Here is an 18,814-nt window from a genome sequence, read left to right as displayed (position 1 = left end):
TCCACCCAAACCCATGTCCTGTGATGCCATCCAGCCATCTCATCCTCTGTGGTCCCCTTCTCCTTCTGCCATCAATCTTTACCAGCATCAGGATCTTTTCCAATGAGTCATCTCTTCACATCAGGTGGCCAAAGTATTGGAGTTTCAGCTTCAACCTCAGTCCTTCCAATGAACACCCAGGACTGATCTCCTTTAGGATGGACTGGTTGGATCTCCTTGCAGTCCAAGGGACTCACAAGAGTCTTCTCCAACACCACAGTTCAAAAGCATGTATTCTTCAGTGCTCAGCTTTCTTTATAGTCCAACTTTCACATTCATACGTGACCACTGGAAAAACCATAACCTTAACTAGACAGATCTTTATTGGTAAAGTAATGTCTCTGCTTTTTAATATGCTATCTATGTTGGTCATAACTTTCATTCCAAGGAGTAAGCATCTTTTAATTTCATGGCTGCAGTCAACATCTGCAGTGATTTTGGAGCCCAGAAAAATAGTCAGCCTCTGTTTCCACTGTTTCCCCATCTATTTGCCATGAGGTGATGGGACCGGATGCCATGATCTTTGTTTTCTGAATGTTGAGCTTTAAGCCAACTTTTTCACTCTCCTCTTTCACTTTCATCAAGAGGCTCTTTAGTTCTTCTTCACTGTCTGCCATAAGGGTGGTCTCATCTGCATATCTGAGGTTATTGATATTTTTCCTGGCAATCTTGATTTCAGCTTGTGCTTCCTCCAGCCCAGCATTTCTCATGATGTACTCTGCATACAAGTTAAATAAGCAGGGTGACAATATACAGCCTTGACGAACTCCTTTTCCTATTTGGAACAAGCCTCTTGTTCCATGTCCAGTTCTAACTGTTGCTTCCTGACCTGCATATAGGTTTCTCAAGAGGCAGGTCAGGTGGTCTGTATTCCCATCTCTTTCAGAATTTTCCACAGTTTATTGTGATCCATACAGTCCAAGGCTTTGGCATAGTCAATAAAGCAGAAATCGATGTTTTTCTGGAACTCTCTTGCTTTTTCCATGATCCAGCAGATGTTGGCAATTTGATCTCTGGTTCCTCTGCCTTTTCTAAAACCAGCTTGAACATCTGAAAGTATTGCTGAAGCCTGGCTTGGAGAATTTTGAACATCGCTTTACCAGCATGTGAGATGAGTGCAATTGTGCGGTAGTTTGAGCATTCTTTGGCATTGCCTTTCTTTGGGTTTGGAATGAAAACTGACCTTTTCCAGTCCTGTGGCCACTGCTGAGTTTTCCAAATTTACTGGCATATTGAGTGCAGCACTTTCACAGCATCATCTTTTAGGATTTGAAATAGCTCAACTGGAATTCCATCACCTCCACTAGCTTTGTTCCTAGTGATGCTTTCTAAGGCCCACTTGACTTCACATTCCAGGATGTCTGGCTCTAGGTGAGTGATCACATCATCATGATTATCTTGGTGAAGATCTCTCTTGTACAGCTCTTCTGTGTATCCTTGCCACTTCTTAATATCTTCTGCTTCTGTTAGGTCCATACCATTTCTGTCCTTTATTGTGCTCATCTTTGCATGAAATGTTCCATTGGTATCTCTAATTCTCTTGAAGAGATCTCTAGTCTTTCTCATTCCATTGTTTTCCTCTATTTCTTTGCATTGATCGCTGAGGAAGGCTTTCTTATCTCTCCTTGCTATTCTTTGGAACTCTGCATTCAAATGGGTATATCTTTCCTTTTCTCCTTTGCTTTTCACTTCCCTTCTTTTCATAGCTATTTGTAAGGCCTCCTCAGACAGCTGTTTGCTTTTTTGCATTTCTTTTCCATGGGGATGGTCTTCATTCCTCTCTCCTGTATAATGTCACAGACCTCCATCCACTGTTCATCAGGCACTCTGTCTATCAGATCTAGTCCCTTAAATCTATTTCTCACTTCCACTGTATAGTCATAAGGGATTTGATTTAGGTCATACCTGAATGGTCTAGTGGTTTTCCCTACTTCCTTCAATTTAATTCTGAATTTGGCAATCAGGAGTTCACGATCTGAGCCACAGTCAGCTCCCAGTCTGTTTTTGCTGACTGTATAGAGCTTCTCCATCTTTTGCTGCAAAGATTATAATCAATCTGATTTGGGTATTGACCATCTAGTGATGTCCATGTGTAGAGTCTTCTCTTGTGTTGTTGGAAGAGGGTGTTTACTATGACCTGTGTGTTCTCTTGGCAGAACTCTATTAGCCTTTGTCCTGCTTCATTCTGTACTCCAAGGCCAAATTTGCCTGTTACTCCAGGTGTTTCTTGACTTCCTACTTTTGCATTCCAGTCCCCTATAATGAAAAGGACATCTGTTTTGGGTGTTAGCTCTAGAAGGTCTTGTTTGGTCTTCATAGAACTGTTCAACTTTAGCTTCTTCAGCATTCCTGGTTGGGGCATAGACTTGGATTACTGTGATACTGAATGATTTGCCTTGGAAACAAACAGAGATCATTCGGTCATTTTTGAGATTGCATCTAAGTACTGCATTTCGGACTCTTTTGTTGACATGATGGCTACTCCATATCTTCTAAGGGATTCCTGCCCGCAGTAGTAGATATAATGGTCTTCTGAGTTAAATTCACCCATTCCAGTCCATTTTAGTTCACTGATTCCTACAATGTTAGTGTTCACCCTTGCCATCTCTTGTTTGACCACTTCCAATTTGCCTTGATTCATGGACCTAACATTCCAGGTTCCTATGCAATATTGCTTTTTACAGCATCGAACCCTGCTTCCATCACCAGCCCCATTCACAGCTGGGTGTTGTTTTTGCTTTGGCTCCATCCCTTCATTCTTTCTGGAGCTATCTCTCCCCTGACCTCCAGGAGCATAAGTTTTGATAGGGACTGGGAAAAGAGAAGTGTGGAGAGAGAGCCAGACTGCAGCACAGTAGCCACCAGCTACATGTAGTTATGAAGCGCTTGGAACATGGCTTATCCAAATCGACATGTGCTTAAAGCATAAAATAAATGTGCACTGGATTTCAAAGACACACCAAAAAGTCAAATATCTCAGGAATTAATTACATTGAGTATATGTTGAAATAATTTTTTAGGTATACTGAGTGAAAATATATCACTAAAATTGATTTCTTTTACTTTTTTGATTGGCTACTATTTATGTGGCTTACACTATGTGTTGGCTAGCACTGGTCTAAGGGGACACATGCTCTCTGATACCCTTCACTTAGTCGCTGTATGAACACTTCTGTTCAGGAAGTTCTAATTTTCCTTTACAAGTGATTTTTTTCCCCTAACTTTCTGTAAGAATTCATATACACAGAGCGGATCCATTTTGTAAAACTTGAAGTTCTGTTTTTATGGTAGCTTTTCTCTTTCTTGGGCTTCCCTTGTGGTTCAGTTGGTAAAGAATTTGTCTGCAATGCAGGAGACCTGGGTTTGATCCCTGGGTTGGGAAAATGCTCTGGAGGAGGGAACAGCTACCCACTCCAGTATTCTGACCTGGAGAATCCCATGGACTCTACAGTCCATGGGGCCACAGAGTTGGACACGACTGAGCGCCTTTCACTTCTCTTTCTTAGAAATAACTGTCAGATAAAAATAAGACTAGTTTTGCTCTTAAGTGTTAGGTATATTATGAATTGCTTAGTGACCCTGGGTGAGTCACTTCACTTCTCTAGGCCCCAAGATCATCACCTATAAAATTCACTGGTGGAGAGATGGTCCCCAGCACAGTGAGTCTCAGCCTCTTTCTCCCTTTTCATCACACCAGGTGGTTCAGGGAAAGGACCAGCAGCAGCAGCGGCTGCTCACTGTGCTCCCTCCCAGTGCTCCCTGGCCTCCTCCCACTTCCCCTGGAGAGACACTGCCATCCTTTCACAGACGCAGTAAGAAATTTCCAGGGAGGAAGCAAAGAGCAGTAAGGAAGAGTCTGAGCCTATAGAATGTTGGAGCCATGGAGGAAACAGTTTGTCTGCTTTGGGTGGCGCATCCCCCTCACCGGAAATCAATGCCCAGGAGTAATGCCCAGCTAGTCCAGTCAGTCACCGAGCTGGTCGGGAGCAGAAGGCCGGCTCCGGTGAGCGCTGACCGCTAGTTGCCAGTGCCTCCTGGTGCATGCACGAAGCGCCGAGAGGAACGGAGGCATGGCTGACACCCGACCGCCCAGCAAAGACTGTGACGCATGGTTGCTCATGCTCGTATCGCTCGCTTCTTCCCAGAGAACACGCATCCTATCGGGAGGTCATTTTTCTCTGTCTTAATTTACTACAAAGTGGAAAAGGACAAAGGGTTCAGGATGTGTATTAACAAGGGTATCTAGGAGAAAACTTGACATCTTCTCCAATCTTAGCTGGAAGTCATCATTTCAACCTCTCTTCAAAGAGATTAGAAACTCAGCAGAAAGCTACTTGCAACAGTTTTGGACACCAAAATGTTGGGAAGTACCAGAACTTATGTAAACTTCTTACACACTTCTGAGCCTGGCAAAATGGTGGATGAGTCAGAATGCTCTGTACTATTTAGATGTGAGGCATATCAGGGTTAGATAAAGTCATGATTGACAAAGGTTTGTATTTATTACAAAAGATGCCAAGTTATATTTAGGTTTTATTTTTTAAATCTCACTCTAAATTGCTTGTCACTTTTTGAAACATCATAATTAGCACCAGTTAATTTACGTGCTTAAATATTTTAACGACAAGTTATCATTTTAATAGAAAAAGTAGTTTAGAAGAAAATCACAGCTTCCCTGGTGGCTCAGAGGTTAAAGTGTCTGCCTGCAATGTGGGAGACCTGGGTTCGATCCCTGGGTCGTCAGGAAGATCCCCTGGAGAAGGAAATGGCAACCCACTCCAGTATTCTTGCCTGGAGAATCCCATGGATGGAGGAGCCTGGTGGGCTACAGTCCACGGGGTCGCAAAGAGTCGGACACGACTGAGCAACTTCACTTCACTACGACTCCCGGGGAGTAGTAGATAGGAGAAGGGAGAGAGAGACCAGGATTTGGAGTGTAGAGAACCCAGATGCTGGCCTCATTCTGATCCACCACTTCCTACCTAGAGGGTCTTTTTTTCATCTGTGTAAGCTCTCCATATTTCAGTGTTCTTGCTCATGAAACTTGGATAACAAACCTAGCTCTTTAAGGTGAAGGTGCTCTAAGGATCACCCCAGGCCCCTGATACGCATGGTCCTCCGTCAGTGCCCATCCCCTTTCCCTGTACCTCTTGCCCCTTGAAGAGAGAGAACCATGGTAGAGTCTGGGCTCCAAGTAGAAAGTTCCCAGGGCAACTAGACTGTGAGAAACATTTTCCAGAGGCCGCAAGGGCTAAGTGAAACACACACACACACACACACACACACACACACACACACACACACACACACACACACACACAAATCATCCAAAGGAAAAGGAAAGGGCTTCAGTCCCCAAGGTAAGAGGGAAGGAATGGCTGGTGAATAACTAGGAGGCTCCAGATCACGAGGGAATGGAGTGGGAGGAGTGTCTGAGGACATAAGCCCATTGACCATGAAGCAGTGCTCCCACTTTACACAAGGGACGGTCCACTGGGGACCACCAGGGACCCTTCATATGGCCAAACACCCACTGAGTCACTCCTGTCCCCATATGGGGTGGGCTGAGATGGACCGTTGAGAGTAGATCTCAGCCCTTCGAGACTCATGATGCAACAGGGTGGCCATGCAAACTCCGCCCAGCAAGGTGCTGGGTCGAATGATCTGTGTTGAAAGTGTCCAGGGCTGCTGCTGTTGCCTGTGCTATGTGTGAATTAGCGCTGCTGTGGGTTATCCTGTTAATAATTCAGGGACAGAGGCTTGAGGGCTGGTATCACCACATACTGCTCATGTGATTTAAATTCCCTGCATCCCCGTTGCTTTGACTGTAAGTCGAGGCCACCATTACCTTCTTTGTAGGGTTATTGCAAGGATTAAAAGAAATAACCGATGAAAGAGGCAGGCTCAATGCCTGGACTAGAGCAAGAATGCACAGTTAACGGTATGGTCGTGAGGATGAAGATGGTAATGTTCATTGTATAATATTGATATCTCTTGTAGCTTCTCCAAGACCCTTCGATTTTGTCCAGACTTCTCACCAATAGGTATTCGAAAACCCACCATTGGTAGCTTGCTCACATTGGATGAAACCCCTCCCTACCAAGCAGCCCAAGCCAAACATCCTCTGGATTTTAAAAGAATTATCTAGATGGAAATAAAGGAGGTCAACTGAGGTGGGCTTAGATAGAAACAGGAGGAAGGAAGGAAAGAAGGAAGCAAGGCCAAATGCCAAGATGCTGAGGTATTACTATTTTGCCAACATGAATGAATATGGCACTGATTCACGAGGAGGTAAAGTTGGAAGAAGCCAAGCAAAGAAACACATGAGGAAAGTGGGGAGGGGGGGTTAAGAAGCTAAACACATTCCAGGTGAAATGAGTAAATAAATCCCAAGGAAGGGATGAAAATGAGAATTAATCAAGAGGGTGCTGAGCCGTGGCAGTGCCAGCCACAATCAGAAGGCTTCTTAATTGCTTGTCAAAGACCAATGCATCCTGGCAAAATGATCCTCGACTAATGCTGGGACTTTTTTCCCCCTAACCTGGCTTCATTTATCATGATTAGAAAACAAGTCAAAATTGATTTCTGTTTATTTTATAAAGCAAATCCCCAGGGTACCCTTCTTCCCTGTAGGTTTGATCATTTTTAACTTAGAAGGGGAACACCCTCAGAACATAAAGAACAGCATTACACTATATAGGAGGTGAGGACATGTGGGTGAATACAGTGTATGGACTTCATGAAAAATGGCAGTTTCAAACTTTCACAAATACCTCAAACCCATCAGCATAAGCCTTCTAGCTCTTTCTCACTCACAAGTGGGCAAATGAGAGGCAATTCAGTGTGAAGAAAATGTCCCATACTTCAGAATCAGACAGGTGAGTGAGTGATTCTTAGCTCTACCACCTAACAGCTGTGACCTTGGGCAAGTCACTCAGAAGTTTAGCCCAAATCTCTGAGATTTGAAAATGAGGTTGCTAATACCTCTAAGATTGTCCAGGGGGATCAGAGGTTGAGGATGTGACAGTTAGCTCAGGAAAACTGCTGTGCAGATGGAAGTGATGGGAGGTGATGTCCTGCAAGTTCAATGACACTATCCACTTGGATTCTAAGCTGCATGAGGGCAGGAGCTGTGTCTGTTTTACTCTGAGTTACAGCCTGGCAGTTGGCCCAGGGCTTGGTAGTTGATGTCCAACTTATCTATTTAACACTCACATTGCACCTAGCATATGCCAAGTTCTGTCTTAAGTGTTTATCAGACACTGCTTCCTTTAATCCAATAAGTATGTGCTGGCTACATAACTATTATGTTTGTAATTGAAGAAAGATATTTAGGCACTATGCCCCGAACAGTGTGCCTCTTTGGGGGGGAAATGATTCTAGAGCCTAGAGATTAACAGGTAGATTTCTTCATTCTTTGATCCATACATTCCTCTGTTCACCCATGCACTCATTTGTTCAGCAAATACTTATATTTTGTTTTACACTGCTGGCTTGGCCCACTATCACCATGCTAGATAAAACACAGGGTCAGCATGTCCTCACCCCTGCTCCCCGGCCACCCGAGAACGTCATTTATTCATTTACACACACACACACACGCACACACACTCCCCACTGGGCAAATCCTCCATGTTCCACCAAGCTTTTATTTTCAGTTAAATCATATTTGAACAATTGCAAGGAGATTTCTAACTTGGGGTCCTTGCTTCGCTTGCAAACAAACTGAGACAAGAATAAGACAATGTCAACAGAAGGTCAAAAAATGTCTTTTTCTCCTATGCAGACGTTTTAATTCTCCAAAATTGTGTTTTGTGTTTAATTCTCCAAGATTGTGTTCTTGTTCTGGAGGTATAATCACAGCAAAAAAGAAAAAAAAACCTCAACGTACACCTTGACCATGTGAAGCAATCTTACGAGGGGCATTCGTGTGGTCGCCAAGTGCCTAGAGGTCTCCCTCGGCATTCTGGCTGCTGGACCATTCTCATAAGCGTTTCCTTGATCTGAAAAGGCCCCATTCCTGGGATTTAGTGTTTAAGACTTCCCTGCTCCTTTTGGTTTATGCTTAATCCTCACAATTAATTCTGAGCCTCCTGGCTGGGGAAGTTTCTGCCGTAGAATTTCCTGGCATTTACCCAGCCACAGAGGAGGTGATTGATGCTTTCCTCACTCTTCTGCACAAAAGCCGAAACCCTGCACAGAAATATCACCTGCCTCAGTGCTGGCCTCTCCCAGCCTCACCTCTTGACCCGCACTCTTGATTTCATCCCTCACGTCTCCTTGGGGACGTTGCTCAATCAATTACCCTTCCTTTCTCTCCCATCTTCAATCACTTTCTCTCTACTGGCTACTTCCTGGCAGCTTACAAACATGTTTAAGTCTTATTTATTCTAGAAAACTAAAAAAAAAAAATCCTCTTTTCAATTCTACCCACCTCTGAAGTTATTTCCCTATCTCTTACCTTCCCTAGACAGCCAAGCTTTTTGATAGAATTCACTCCCCATCTGTCTTCTCTATATCATCACCTGTATACTCCTTGAACCAGGGCAAACTGCCTCATGGCTTCATCAATTCGCTGACGCTCTTGCAGTACAGATCATCAATATCCAAGTAAAACTCATCTCCATGGTTTATTCTGCTTGTCCTGTCTGTGGCATATCATTTCCTCTTACGTTCTCTTCACAGTGAGTATCCAGCCATGCTTTAGGTCTGCCCTCCCGGTTTTTCCCATCCATTGGGAACAAAGATATTGGTGAAAGTGGTGAAAGCTATGAGTAACAGTGGCACTCTGGGGCTGGGTAAACTTCAGACCTGACTGAAGTTTTTGTTTTTGTGTTTGTGTTTTTCTGGTGGTGTTGGCATTTAAACAGAGGAATGGATGGAACTCCATGATCTCAAAGGGACTCAGGATAAAGCACTCTTGGCAGAGGGAAGGACAGGTGCAGAGGTACTGGGCGTGGGGAAGAACATGACACGTTGGGGGAAGCTGAGGCAGGGCTATGTTTCTGGGCCAGAGGGGAGATGCAAAATGAGAAGGGGGAGTTGGGGAGGGGCCGATCACGTGGACCACGTTGCAGGTTCTAACCTTCCCTCCCAGGCAATGGGGAACTCTGGTGACCTTCGGCACCTACAGTCATTTGCACACACTCCTTATCCAGAATACCATGTGCCAGAAAATAGTGGGACCAGTAAGAGCAAGTAAACGGAGAGAGAAATCTGGTTCCTTCTCAACTCAACTTATGCTGAAAACATTAAAGTTGAGCCTGCTTTGGTAGGTCCATGCCCTACCAAAGGAATGGTACCAAAGTAAAAGGAATGTTGTGATATACCGATAAATATGTACTTGGTCTCTGCCCTGGCTCCTGACGGAGAGCTCTAGAACCCTTATAATTTCCTGAGTGATGAAGGTGATAGGAGGGTCTCACATGGAGCGCCTAAATTCTTTGGAATTTCCTGGGTAAGAGGAGCATCTTTCATTCTAATGAGGTGACTCTTGGTGGGCTTCTCAGTAACTTCTGGATGGGACTGGGTCAGAAAGATTGAATCATAATTAGAAGATTAGGAGGTCCAGGCCCACCCCTCCATCCTCTGGGAAGGGGGGCGGATCTAGAAATTGGTCATGCCTACGTGGTGTGACCTTCCTAAAGGCCCCTGAATAAGGGATGTGGAGGACGTCTGGGTTGGTGCACATCTTCATCTGCCAGGAGGATGGCGCATGCCGACCCCATGGGGACAGAGCTCCTGTGCTCGGGACACTTCGCAACCTCACACTCGGTACCACTTCATCTGACTGTTCATCTGTATCCTCTATAACATCCTGTATAATAAACCAGTAAAAATAAAGTATTTCCCTGAGTCCCATGATGGCAAATTATCAAATCTGGTTAGCGGATTGTGGAGTTTCTTGATTTGTAGCCAAGTCAGAGAGAAGTGGGGGTCACCTGGGGACCCACTGCTTCTGATGGGCATCTGAGGTGGGGGCAGCCTTGTGGGACTGAGGCCCTAACCTGTGCAGTCTGCTCTACCCTCAGGTCGTTGGTGTATGAGCTGAATAAAGTTGTAAGACACCCAGTTGATGTCCAGAAGTTTGGAAATTGCTTGGTGCAGAAAACCCACACATTTGGTGTCATGAGCGTTGTGAGTAGAGAAACGGTTTCCTTTTAAATGGATTCACACCAAATGGGTCAGTTGAGATGGGAATGCCTCTGTGTTTCACTTCATGACTATCATTTGATGTACATATGCTGATGATAAACTATAAGATCAAACCTGCAAACACACTCCAGGACACACACAAGCATGCCACCCACCTGCAGGCATTGCCTCATTTATTCTTGAGCCCCTAAATTAGAGCTTGTACTAGATAATAAAATAGACAGGATATTCGTTATCATCAAACAAATATGAAACTAAGCTTTAGATAACATATGGATTCCAAAAGTTAAGTGCTATTTTATGGTACCTTTCAATTTGGAAGTGCATTGCAGATAAAACATGGCTTTGGTGTAAACCATTGATGTATTGTGTTGTTAAGATCAATGAATTATTAAAAGGATAATCTTTTAAACACCAAGAAATTGTCTTCTAGTGTACTCTAGGGGCTGTGGGTAAATGCATTACACATACAAATTCACCACTGTATTGGCTGTAATTTATACAAACTGCCAAGCACCCACCTGACATCACAGAGACCTGATTCTCCTCCCACCCACTCAGTTAATGTGAGGCCCTGGGCACAGAGTGTGGAGTAAGGAAGGGATCTCTGCATTAGCACCCTGTCCCTTTATTTCTGTAGATGATGGAAGGGTGCACAGTGAGGGCCACCAGCCTGCCTTATGACGGAGGTCCTGACACTGTGCTCTCTAGGGACACTCTGTATATGGGTCCCATCATGAATCTCCTCAATTGCAGAGACTCATCTCACCCAAGGCCTCACACCTTCCCCAGGTGGCGCACGTCCTAATTCTGGCTGAAGCCAAGGGCACTCGTTAATGAACAAGCAATTTACTAAACATGCTAGCTTCTAGTTCAGAGTCTACTTCCCAGGGAACCCAACTTGAGACAAGAGTCTTGTCTAGGATCTCAGCTCCAAATTGCTGGATGTAGTGTTCATCTTCAGTTCCCCACACTTTAGTCTCTACAGCGCCATCCACCTGGAATGCCAAGTCCAGGACAGGTCAAATGTCCCGTCTCTGCAGACATCTCCACGGTCATTTGCTTCTTGCTCTGGGCTCCCATAGCCCTCTGTGCTAGTAAAGCACTTGTCTTTACTGTTCAACCGACCAGCAGTGTCCAAGAGACTCATAACATGGCCAAATGTGCATTTTTCACTGCCTAATAGCTATGATTAAAATGTATTAATAAAAAGAAACAGGTGGGATTAATTTTAATAATATATTTTATTTAACTTTATGCTGCTGCTGCTGCTGCTAAGTTGCTTCAGTCGTGTCTGACTCTGTGCGACCCCATAGACGGCAGCCTACCAGGCTTCCCCGTCCCTGGGATTCTCCAGGCAAGAACACTGGAGTGGGTTGCCATTTCCTTCTCCAATGCATGAAAATGAAAAGTGAAAGTGAAGCCACTCAATCGTGTCTGACTCTTAGTGACCCCATGGACTGCAGCCTACCAGGCTCCTCCGCCCATGGGATTTTCCAGGCAAGAGTACTGGAGTGGGGTGCCATTGCTTTCTCTGATTTAACTTTATATATAGTCCCAAATGGTTATATGTAATCAGCATAAAAACTGTCCATGAGATGTTTTTTTTAAACCACTTCTTCCACGCTCTTTGAAATCCAGTGTGTTTTTTATACTCACACCACAACTCAGTTTAGGCTAAAACATACCAAGTGCTTAACAGCCCTACGGAGCTTACTGAACTGGATGGTGCGGACAGTGAGTGCCTCAAAGACAGATTAAAACTTAGTCCATGGACTGGCATGCAAAGACCTTTGATAAACATTTACTGAATGAATGAACAAGTGAATGAATGGCCAAGGATGAGTGAGTGAATGAAAGAATGATGCAGATTCATGAATGAACATCATGGTTACCCTGGCCCAAGCATGGGATTCATGTCTACACTTCTGCTCCTTGGTGTTTTGGGGACCATCCACTGCAAGGCAGTGAATCTCTTGGCACCTGTATCCCCTCTACATTAATAATGTACAGCATTACAGCTAAGGGTCTAGACTTTCGGTGTTAACTTATGAAACAGATCTCTGCTGTGTAGCAGCTTCTGAGATGGGCAAGATACTTAACTCATTTGGAGTCTCATTCTCCCCACCTACAAAATGAGAGTGGATAATAATGGTGCGTAGTGTTGCTATGGGAACCAAGCAAGGCATGGCAGTGAATGGCTTGTATGTAATAGGTGCTCAATAGAAAGGTAGGTAGCTAAGCCAAAAGACTGAAAACTTTGAGGAAGAGGCAGGTATAAACACAGCATGCGGGGAAAATGCCTTTCTCCCTGTGTTCCTTCTTCATTCATGGAACTAATATTTTGTATGCACCTCTGTGATGGCCATGAAGATGTATCCCTTAGAGGCTTAACTGAAGGGCATAGTTTGATCAACGACTCTAGCTGTCATGCATTGAAATCCATCGCCACATTACTGTGGCCATGCTTCCGCATGCTGCTCCTCAGTATTTACTGCGCAACCAGGACATCAAGCAGTGGCGCTCCTGGGGGGGGCCCACCAGTCCTTGCATGGGAAGTTTGGGCTCAAGGGCCCTCCAACAGCATTGCTGTACTTCCACCCAGGCTTTCTTCCTTCCTCCTCTCCTTTACTCAGGGTCAGACCCCCACCAGCCTTCCAGCGCTGTCCTCATTTTCTCTGTGTCTCTTCTTGTAAGGGCACTAATCCCACCACGGGGGTGGCACCTTCATGACCCATATTTCTACCAAGGCCCTCTCACGTTGGAGATTAGGGCTTCCACATTTGAGTGTTGGAGGGTCACATTCAGTTCATATCAATTGCCCACAAAAAATTTGTTATCCTAATATCATATCAAAATTAACCATAAATTAATCACTTTGTACTTTATGATTATTAGAAAATCATTACTTAATTCAGTACACACTCCATCTTTGTTTACTTTGCAATCACTTACATTGGAGTGAAGGTTCATCATGTGGTAAATATTTCTTGCCATTGCTTAGGCCACATTAAAATTGCTGTATCTATTTTTGCATTTCTCCTATTTTAAGCTGCATCTGTCAAAACTGCTGATGCCAACACATATGTATTCGTGTGATTCTGTAACATATTAAAAACTGAGATTTTCCTCTGAATATCTAATCGGCTCGAGTGATGGTGAGGTTGATGTGTTTGGGTCTACTCGTTTGTTTGTTTTCAATCTATGATGACTAATTTACACGCAACTCAGGGATCACAGTTGTCCACGATCAGAATTGCAATGACTTCGCCGTCTGGTTTCCATTCTTTCCCTTCTCAATGAGGACACATCTCTTAGACCATTGTCAGGCAAATATTCAGTATTAAGTTACCGTCTGCAGCTCAAAAATTTTACAGACTTGGTCTTGGAGAGCCAAATGTGGAGATGTGTTTTAGCAATTACTTTATTAAACTCAATATCTGTGAAAAATAATTATCACATTTGACACTAGTGTAAAATGCCAACATTCTAAATAAAAAGAGCTGAAGGGTTACTAGACCCAAATTCCCTGAACTGCCTGAATGCTTTTACTAATTTGGAAAACTCAGTCAACAGTCTGTCATGAAAAAAAAAAAAAATAAAAAAGAGTAAGTTGTACCGAGTATTTCAATTAGCTGTTTTCCTAGTTATTTTTAATTAAATGCTAAATGACAGGACAACTTGTAGTGGTTCTGTTATACTTTTCCGACATCCCACCCCAAACTCCCTTCTGGTATGTAATAAAGTAATGAGGCAACAATTTGTACACTGAAATGACTGTTTTTCCCTTCAAAGTAGGCATCTGGTGACTCACTTAACCAGCCAGACTTATTTGCCAAAAGTATTTTTAGTGTCCTCCATAAGAACTGTGTTCAGAGGAGACAACTCACCCCTTTTGAGTAAGCTTTATGAAGGAAAATCTTTGCCCATGGAAACTGGATTTGATTTCTGGAAACAGTCAAATGTCACCCAGAATAAATCTTGCTGAAGAAGCTGAGTGAGACCAGGGTGCATGGGTGTACATGCCTTAAAGCTGCATACATATGAGAAAAATTTATATACATATGTATGTGTGCTTAGTTGCTCAGTCATGTCCAACTCTTTGTGACCCCAAGGACTGTAGCCTGCCAGATTCCTCTGTTCATGGAGATTCTCCAGGCAAGAATACTGGAGTGGGTTGCCATGACCTCCTCCAGGGGATCTGCATATATAATAACAGCTAGTTCTTATTGAGTGCGGTCTGTACTTGCTACTGTTCTAAACATCATATGGTGTTAATACATTTAATCCTCATGACAATCTTAGCAGGAAATATCATCATTTTACACACGAGGAAGCTGAAGCACAGAAAGGTTAAGTAACTTGTCCAAGGTCACAGAGCTCTGAGTTGATAGTTACAAACAAGGAGTCAAAACTGTACTGAGCAGCAGAAGTGCTCTCAGAGCTTTCCTTTCCTCATAGGTATAATAAAGATGAATGATACGCTAGCTTTAAGAAGCATTCATACATGCAATATATACATGCATTCTTGCTAACCCATAGTATTTCTAAGTCACTCAATTTTGAGTGGAATGCTATTCTGCTTGATCATATGGGAACCTAAGAGCTTCCTTGCTGGCTCAGATGGTAAAGAATCCACCTGCAATGCAGGAGACCTGGGTTCAATCCCCAGATTGGGACGATCCCCTGAAGAAAGGAATGGTTACTCATTCCATTATTCTTGCCTGGAGAATCCCATGGACAGAGGAGCCCAGTGGGCTACAGTCCACGGGGTCACAAAGAGCTGGATACAACTGAGCGACTAACACAGTTACGAAAGGGAACCTAAAGTGTGGCCAGTTCTGTCGGCCAATACTACAAGAAAAAGGGTAACCCATTACCTGTTCACCCATGGTCACTGGTCTTCACCTTCCCAACACATAGTTCTCTGTAACATGACTACTCCTGGTCTTCCTAGAATGTTATTTTCAGATCCCCAAATGATAGCAAGCGATAAGTGCATGAGCAGCAGAGAGCAGTAGAGCCATCTACTTGATACAGGGGATCTTCTCAACAATCCAAGGCATATGACCAACAAAATTTAGTATCTTCAACAGTGTATTGAATTCTTAAGGCACTGAATGCAGGGAAACCTAAGATGGTTACAGAACAGTCCCTGAATCTTAGCCTTGTAGAGGTGCCCACGGCTCTAGGACAGAGTTTTCCAAAGTGTGTTCTTTATTTCTCTACCTTCTAATGGCAGTGGGAGGTTTTGTTTTTTTTTTTTTTTAATTTTAATGGGGAATTCTGGGTTCAAAAACACTTGCTTCTTTCTTGGGGGCCCTCTTCGACATCTGGGAAATTGAGAACCCCCATAAGAGAGGCACGGGTTTTCCACATGCTGGAACTCAGCTCACCCAGAGCCTCTGACAGGGAGGGCTCCATCGTGGGTGAGAGCCGTGCAAGATGCTGTGCTCTGGGGGCAGCGTGAAGTGAGTCCTGAGATAAAAAAACTGAGTGGTAACAATATGAACAGGCTATCAGAAGCTCTCCTCTATGAGTTAACATCGTAATCACATAAATTTCCTGGGCTCCAGGTGCCTGCCCTCCAGATGGAGATAAGAACCTTGGCCCAGCCACATTTGAAGTTTCCACGAAGACTCAGGAGGGCAGCCAATACCAGCACACCTTGCAAACTCCCCTTTCAGAATGCCGTTTATTTTACTCTTTGCAAAGAACAGGTCCATCTGTCGATGACCCACAGCTGAGACCTCAGATTCCAATGAGGTGCTAGTGGAGCTGACTCAGAGAGCCCTCCTCAGTTATTTATTTCCAACTCTAAGTTGGTGATGGACAGGGAGGCCTGGCACACTGCAGTCCATGGGATCACAAAGAGTCGGACACGACTGAGCGACTGAACTGAACAGAACTGAACAAAGGCACAATAGAGAAACAGGTTTAAGACAGTCATTGAGTCCTGGGCCTCCCAAGGAGGCCAAGACTAGAAGTGCTGGTGGGACCAAAGTCACACTCGGCACTGAGGGGTCTGGGTCTTCCATCCTGTGCAAAGGCCCGTCCCAGACAGTCACATCTCTGGATGACTCTTGGTCAGGTCTTCTGCCCTGAGCGTCTCTCTGGAACCAGGCTCTCGGGTCATTAATTATCCACCTTAACTGTGATCTCTTCCTGTCTGTCTATATTAAGATTCTGAATAATGACCCTCTGTGCCTGAAACCAGCATCCGGTGGTCAGTATCTCCAGAATCACAAAGACTGGGAGACTTATTGTAAATGTACTGAAATGCTAACGGCTTGTATTTTGGAGCCAGTTTAATGCAATGTATCATTGAATCTGTGGAGGGTCAAATACACAAAAAACAAAGAACTGGGAGGCAGTATCCCAGATGCATTTACATTTTAAATAAATTTCCTATGGAGTTCTGCAGCCTAGAGCACGTCCCCAGGAGGAGTCTTCCCTCTCTTGAATGTACCTCTCTGTGAAGTCTCCCACTAGAAATCTTTAAATCAGTCTGGCCCTTGATTTGTGTATTTTAACTTGGAAGAAAAAGACTTTAAAGTTGAACTACTTTTTAAAAAGACACACCAGATTATTTTTTGTCTAGAGCAATATTTAAATATAGACAGAAGCATCTCTATCGGTGTACCTCTTATGATAGAACATACAGCGGAAATGTAGGTGAGGTCTTAATTCTAAAGATTAAGGTACAGAAGCATCATTTCAGCAACAGTTTTATCCTATGGATACTGTGAACCAAAGACCTGGAAACATCTTCCTCTTTGTCTTGGCTGTTAATGAGTTTCCAAATTTACATCTCTAGTGTCTGTATGCGATAGACAGAATGGGTGCCAATGTGCCCCAACTTCATCCTGGTTTCCCAGTTGCATTTCTCACTCCACTCCACTGAAAGTGAGTCACCCTCATTCATTTGTGAAACCAGGAAAACTGAGTGGGAGGGAGAGAGAAGCACAAGTTTCCCTAACCAAGAGTGCTGCGGTTAATTTCATGTATAAATCAATCCGGAATTATTCAGGATTAGAAACACGATGACATTTAAATATCAGAGGGAATTTTTCAAACAAAAGAAAATGATATTTTCTGTGGGAATTATTTTCGGTGATTGAGCACAATATTAAGGAGAATCACCACCTAAAAAGTGATTCTCATTCATATGAGAATATTTCACACAAGTAGCTTATCCATATGGTCAACCACAATAACGATCAGGCCCCAAGGGGGTAAATAAGGCAAATCGTTAGCTCAGAAAATCTATTAAAGCTCAGGAAATGTATTAAAGGCACAGGATCTTACACCACCTCCACCGAAGGTATAGTAACAGACTTGGTGAATAGAAAGCTGATCCCTGCCCTCCCAGCTTTCTTGAGACAAACGCTTTGTAACAGACCACAGGACGGAACAACTACTGAACCTAGAAGACAGAGGCAAATTGCAATGGTTTGTTTATTTGGCTAAGTTTACATTTCAAAGGTCTTTACACTTCGGGGTAGTTAAATGCAGCGTGTTTCGGTGCTGCCGCTGACCTCATTTAGGCAGGAACGTGTTTGAGACTCACGTGTGGTAGGAACTACAGAACTTTCACGGTGGGCAGGAACCACCATTGAGACCCCCAGGCTGGGCGGGAAGGGTCTGCTAAAGCAGCCTGCATGGAGAAGCCCTTCTCTCCAGGTAACCAGGGAGGAGGCAGTGATGGAGCAGCCGTGCCTGTCAGAGGCAACGAGGACAGAGCTATGTGCCTGCCAATTATTAGCCATTTCATTTTGGGTCCAATTCCCTCATTTGACTGAGAAGGAAATGGAAATATTCAGAGAAGGTGGAAGTCACCTGGGTTCCCTGGCCCCCAGTCCAGAGTCTTCCCTATAGTCCCTGCCTCGGCCAGATCAAAAGTTTTTGTCTCTTAGCTTCTAGTTTTCACGAAGCTGTCTATGAAAAGGGCAGTCTGTAATGAGGCAGTGTAGGCGCCAGTCTGATTAACCTTCCCGTGATAAGGCCGTGAAGAATACAGATAGGCAGGCCCTGCGCAGCACAGCGGTCATTTTCCAAAAGGTCTTTAGGTGCTTTCTGAAATTTGGGTCTCAGAAAAAGAATGCCTTGGGTAGTTAACCAAAGAGACAAAAACAAACAAACCCCACCAAGATCAGCAAGACAAATATCTGACTTACTGCCCTTTCAGCTAAAATCATACTTCCCTGCAATAATGATGTGTCAGAGGGAAACTGCTGAGGTTCAGAAATGCAATTCAGGGGCCAGAACCGTCACTACTTCCCAGAGTTTGCCCCCCAGGATAGGGACTTACCGTGGTTTTAAGTCACCCTTGACTTGAGGATGCTGTGGGTGGCTGGGGTCCCCTGCTGGATTAAGGCCCTTGGACCATTCTTGTCACACTCTTGTCATCTTCCCAGGCGTTTTCTGCCCAGGGCCTTCTCACAAGTGGCACTGTTTGGCGTGCGGAAAGGAAAGGTCGTCCTCCAGGGAGTTACCCACCTAATCACCCCACAGCCACTACGTGTTGAAGGCTCATTCCTGTCAATAGCAGTGAGCTAAAATGTGTTCTCCTCCCGTGCCATTCCCGTTACAATTCTTTTCTCATACTTGGACCAGGAGC

General features: G+C 44.2%; 1 protein-coding gene across 4 annotated transcripts in view; it reads right to left on the bottom strand.

The window, feature by feature from the left end:
- The window catches only part of CDH13 (cadherin 13), a 1,037,580-nt gene that overhangs the window by 775,529 nt on the left and 243,237 nt on the right, over positions 1 to 18,814 (bottom strand). Inside the window, exon 1 of one of the 4 annotated variants that reach the window (XM_012189616.5) lies at positions 18,506 to 18,641. The exons of the other annotated variants lie outside the window; for them this stretch is intronic. The gene's annotated coding sequence lies outside the window, so the exon portion shown is untranslated. Of the gene's footprint in view, positions 1 to 18,505; positions 18,642 to 18,814 lie in introns of those variants that run through there. 4 annotated transcript variants of the gene reach the window in all.

Source organism: Ovis aries, chromosome 14 (assembly GCF_016772045.2).
Source record: "Ovis aries strain OAR_USU_Benz2616 breed Rambouillet chromosome 14, ARS-UI_Ramb_v3.0, whole genome shotgun sequence".
Lineage (NCBI taxonomy): Eukaryota > Metazoa > Chordata > Mammalia > Artiodactyla > Bovidae > Ovis > Ovis aries.
This window is presented reverse-complemented; position numbering and strand designations above follow the sequence as displayed.